The sequence below is a fragment of the Abramis brama genome (assembly GCF_963993115.1).
Source record: "Abramis brama genome assembly, chromosome: 2".
Lineage (NCBI taxonomy): Eukaryota > Metazoa > Chordata > Actinopteri > Cypriniformes > Leuciscidae > Abramis > Abramis brama.
The window spans coordinates 49192760-49198759 of record NC_139964.1 but is presented as its reverse complement, the minus strand read 5'-3'; positions in this window follow the sequence as shown (position 1 = coordinate 49198759).

Below are 6000 nucleotides of genomic sequence, written 5' to 3'. Positions count from 1 at the left end.
CAAAAAATATAATGATATTGATAACAAATTCATTCTTCCGGCAAGCAATGTAGTTCTTCAGAACCAATTCAACAAAGTGGTTGCCCAGCAACAGAGACGCAGCAGCAAAGACGCAGTGGAAAGCAAAAGCATGCTTAAAGATTGGGGTGATCATTGACTCGTTACGTCAACACATTGAATATGAACTGTGGATGACTGGATCTCCCCTTACAGTAGAGGAAGTTGAGGAGGAAGCCCACTCCACAAACGCCATGCCTATTCCAGCTACAGCCGCCCATAATCCTCCAGTGGCCTGACCCACATTCCTCCCCGGAGCCCGAGCCCAACGGACAGTCTGACCAGGTGCATGAGCCGGCTACATTGTCCGTTCCTTTGGAGTTGTTTGTGTTCGAGGGTGATAAAGTGAAATCCAGTCAGACGGAGAAGTGATGAATCACAATGATTTTATTTATGAGTAAAGAATAAAATTAATCATAAAGATAATGAAACCATGAATTGTTAAGTAAAGTTGTAAGTAATAATCAGCTTTTAATAATAATAACAAAGTAACATTAAGCAAGTATTTAACCAAATATCTCTGAGCAAAATAATACATTTTTACTTTATTATATAATAAAACTTCCAGGAGAGAAGCAGGGCACTGTGAGCGAGATGCAAGAGCAAAAAGTGAGCCAGAGATGTAGGAACATTTATACATAATGTTTAAGGTCAGAAATATCTTTTCTAAGAATCAGCATTTGTTTCTTGGTATTAATTATGCAAACAAAGCCTAGCATTGTGGTTTTACCAAATAAGTATTTTCATCATGCCTGGACCTTATGCAAATACAGCTGTACCCTTAATTCCAAGATAATTCTCAAGATAATCATCTTATGTGAAACTTGATATTAGACACATACCACACATATTAGACAGGATTAGACACATATCAGACACACTAAGCAGAAGATGGAAATAAAACAGCATGTCTCAGCTTTTGGGGAAGTAATAATATTAAAACAAAATATAAACATATGTACATTTTCAGAGTAGAGATTAATCAAATGTCTGGTCTGAATAGAACACATGAATATGAGTATATGATAAGGAAAGATATGATAGACCAAAATCATGAATGGATTAATACAAGAATAATATGATTGAACAAATGAATCATAGCAATAACCATCAAAGAATAATCACAATCATAATCAATATATATATATATTTTTTTTTTTTCCTGATACACCAGTGGGCATGGAGGTAAGCCCCACCCACACTGTGTCTCTGCTGGTTCCGCTCATCTCAAAGTTTCTTGTGCCCCCACTGGTTTCCACCTAGCCTCCCTCTCCAGCCAGTTCCTCAGCCCTGCCTCCATCGGTTCCCTTCAGCCCCTCGGTTCCTTGTGTTCCAGTTAGTCACTAATTAAGTGAATTTCCTGCAGGCATCCATTTTTGTAGGTCTTGTGTTCTCCTTTTGACTGACCACACTGTGACACTTTGCTGGATGAAAAGTTTTTAACGCTGTACAGGTGTGCTTTAATTGTGTGGTGCCAGAGGCAAGGATATTGCTCCTGCATCTTCTGTCATCGTAGTTTGGGCACCAGTAAGTTTGCAGAGACAATTTACATTTATACCCCGTCACTGACATGATTTTTCTTGCCTCTAGGCCAGTATCAGAAAGTTTTTGTACAGTCATGATATGTAAGCAATGGTTGGTGTAGATTGTGTCAGTGCCGTCTGCTTTACAAATCTAGAGACTGCAGCCTCCTTGTTACAATGCCCGCCTCCCACACCAGAAACCTGGGTTCGAGGCCCGCACAGAGCAAGCAAATAAGACCTGAGGGGCTACGTAAGCCTATGTTTAAATTTTAGACCTGACAGGGTGGTTTTTCATATCTGTAAAGAAAAGTTGCTCCAGCTACTTTGATGTGTGTATTGGTGTCGGAATGGCATAGGTTAGTTGTCACAACGAGCGAGAAATGTTGAAGGAGCAGCTAATGCTGCCTTTACATGCTAGCAGAATTAACGTAAATATGAGTTTCCTAGGTAAAAATTGGACATGAATGCCATCTCGAGTCATATTTACCACTGGGAAGCTAAGGGATCATTTTGATACCCAAGTTCCCGAGATGGGCGTGCCATAAAATGTAAACATGGAGGAGGGGAGAATGATTGCTGCAGTGAGTGGTATACTTGATTAGTTCTTTTCACAACAGCTACATTGTCTTGTCTTGTCTTGTCGTTAAAGTAGTGCATATTTACATATATGAATAATCATTTGAAGAGTACAACGAAAATAGCCTGTATTTGACAACATTTCAGAATTGTCAGCATACTATCTAGATCCCATTGTAAATGAATGGGATGCTAACTATAATTTTGGCTTTAATAAGATTATCTCAAAAAATAGGCAAGAATAAACCTGGTGTCCTGGTTGTCTTTCCGACAACAAAGCACTTGAATGCGATGAACTGGTAATCACGAATTAAGAAATGGGAAGTAGGAAGTTTCCGATAGCACATGAAGGCAGCATTATCTCGAACCTCTGGGGAATCACCCGTTAAAAAAAAAAAGAAAAGCAGAACAGAGGAGTCTACTTGCAAAAAGAGAACGAGAAAGCGCGTAATAAAATGAGAAAAAAACATTGGCTTGGCTTTTCGGAAATGGCGAGAACTGAGGGATTTGAAATGTAGTAAACGTGAAGCGGAGATGGCATTTTTATTACATAGCAGGTTAGTAAGGTATTTTATTGAACGGATAAATTGCCATGTGTAGTTCTCTAACAAAGTATACTGTAAAGCATTGTCTACTGTGAAGAGTCATTACATTATGGTTGTTGATAGTTTAAGGGTGATCTAAGTAGTAGGGGCATAAAGTCAGCAGTGTCATTGGTGTACAGATTTAATTACATTTTCTAAGTACAATGTAAAAACAACATATAGGCTGTGTAAACAATCATTTTAATTTTAATTTAATTTTTATTTTTATTTATATAGTGCCTTTCCCAAGCTCAAGGACGCTTCACAATGACAGTAAAGAACAAACAATCAGTCATACATAAATGGACAATAGACATTTGCCCAGTCCAAGAAATGAGTGATTGCAGTTGCATATCACATTACATTTGGAATACAAACAGAAACAAAAACAGAAACAAAAAACAAAACTATTTACAGACAGCATAGAAGGTGGGCAGTTGAAGTAAAGGTCAGATGCAAAAGACTAATGGTACCTAAGGAAACATAATGACTATAAATATGATACAGTGCAATAAGTGCACTGTGTCAAATGATTAATTTAAATGTTAGTACATAGTAGTTAAAGACACTTAGAGTAAAGTAGTGTACATTGCCCATGCTGGGATCCACAACTGCCAAATGGGCTGTGATGGCCTGAAGATGTTGAACACTGTTCTTTAAATCTATGGCGCTAGAAAAAATGGCGCTGACCACTGGTCAAAAAGTTGATCTGCCCACCTGGAAAAAGTGGCCCACACATCATGCCCAAAGAATCTGTAAGCCCTAGATCAGATTTAAACCCAGTGAATCATAAAAGGCAGTCTGTGTCTTTTTTGTCTTATGCAAATATTTGATATTCTTTGTAATTTTCTTTTATTTGGTCCATTCCTCGCAGTGTTAATTTTGGCAGCCATTTTTGATTTAGTCTTAGTTTTCATCTTGAGACGAAAATACTTATTGGTCTTAGTCACATTTTAGTCATTTTTTCTTTCATAGTTTTAGTCTAGTTTTAGTTGACGAAAAGTCATTGCATTTTTTGTCAACTTTTAGTCAAACTGCAATTACCGACATTAATTTTGGTAGCTATTTATATGTAGTCTTTAGACAAAAAATGTCCTAAATTTTTTATCTCTAGGCCAATTCAGTTAAGCTTATGAGAAATATAAATTAAGGTAACAGGCTGTATTGACATTGCACTCTTTAGCAGTAGCACTTGTGCAATTCTACATACCTCTTTTCCTTAGTTCAGTGGTTTTTAGAGTGCCGTACCCCCTCTCTTCCACTTAGACTGCAGTCACACTTTTTCCATTAAGGGACAATATTTTTTACATATTTTTTTTAAATTAAACAATGTTCAATAAATATGCAATGGTGGTAAAAACGAAGTGATACTTTTAAAATATTAAATTAAAGCCAGTAGTAAGTCACTGTCTTTATGAGTGAGTCATGGAGTCATTCATACATTAATTCAGTAAGAAAGCAAGCTGCTATTTTTATGAACGGGTCACTGAATCTCACGATTCATTCTAAGCCACAGAATCGTTCACGAATCACCGCTGTGTGCTGAAGTTCTGCTGTGGCTTTCGTTGCAAAATAGAGCAATACGCCTACTGAAAATACTGTTTTAAATGTAGTACATAATGTTACCCTTCTGTTTGTTAAACTGTTGTATAAAATCAATGTCACATTTAAAATCGTGTGGATATTCAGGAAACATTGCATTCTTGCTCGTATAATATGATCAACATTAAAAACACTGCTGGATATCAGCCTGCAGTTTGATCGCAGATTTAGTAGCACAGATAGCACAAACGGCTCGTGGCAGAACACAGACCGACTGAACAACACTTTAAGTTAAGTAGAAAATCTCAAATGAAGATCGCTAAACTCCAGCTTACTGTGTTTTCAGATCATCCGCGCTTCTTCAGCAGTGTAGAGAGCGCGCGCGCATGGTTGCCAGATACTATTGAAAAGGCCGGGTAGAAAACGTGTTCTTTTAACAGAAAAGCTCTGACCGGGGGTTTAATTATTAAAATCTGGCAACCGTAAGCATGAACGCTTGTAAAAAACAGTCAATGTGTTGTCGTCTCCTTTATTTGACACAAACAAGTGGTTTTGGTTAAGTTTAAAAAAAAATTAAACACATTTCAGTCTCGTCTTTTTTCGTCAACGATATTGCATGTGTTGATATAGTCACAGTTATCGTTTAGTGACGTGGGTGTCGTCTCTCATCGTCTTGTCTTAGTCAGGGGAAAAAAGGTCGTCAACGAACATTTTTCGTCATAGTTTTCGTTAACGAAATTAACACTGATTCCTCGTCATACTCTTACCAGATTGTCCAGTCAAACACTGCACCTTGCACACATAGACAGTATAAGAAGTGGACAGAGCCATCTCATTGGATCTCAATTGAGACAAGTGAAGCCCATTTTTAGCGATTTCTTAGCACTTCCTTTCCTGACGCGCAGACTCAAACCGAGCAAAGCGTTACACGGACCACGTGAGCAACCCGTCTGTCTTCTAGTAGCTGTGCCAAGAGAAATCTGAATCATTCCCTTCCGAATCTTGCAGAGACGGAGAGCGTGAGTAGGAGCTGTCCATGAGCTTGGAGCAGGAGCAACTTTTGCTAGGTATTCTGATTAATTATATTGTCATTTTGCCTCCACGTTCCCCCGATTTCCCGCGAGCTTCTCCTCCCGTCCATACGGTAATCTCTCTACTGTGCGGCAGAGAGTCGCGTGGTTATGACGCAATCGTTAGCCTACTTTTACAAAAACTGCTTCTACGGGGCCATAACATAAGCTACAAGGTAATGGAGCATTTTATACATTGTCGTGTTTCTTTAGAAATAAATAATGAACAAATGGAGTCTTCAAAAGCCTCAGATGTAAAGTTATTCGTTGTCAAAGTGACGCCAAAATGAATGGGAGTCAATGGGATGCTAACTGCAGGTGAAGTTCTGCTACAAGATGGTGGCACACGGCCGGCTTCAACTTCCGGTCGACTTCCTTCCCGCTTGCACATAGTGAGCTGATTTTTTAAATATAAAATGTACGGTGGCCGAGAGAGCTCAACGCGCTGCAACTGAAGAAAACACATGCAAATAGAAAAAACACCCGCAAATTAAGAAAACATCTTCATCAGTTTCACAACACGTGTGCTCCAAATACTCACAACACAACCAAATACAGAAACGCGCTGCAAAAGTTCACAACACAACCAAATACAGAAACGCGCTGCAAATAGGACAGAACACAACGGAAATGTTTCCGGGGAACCCA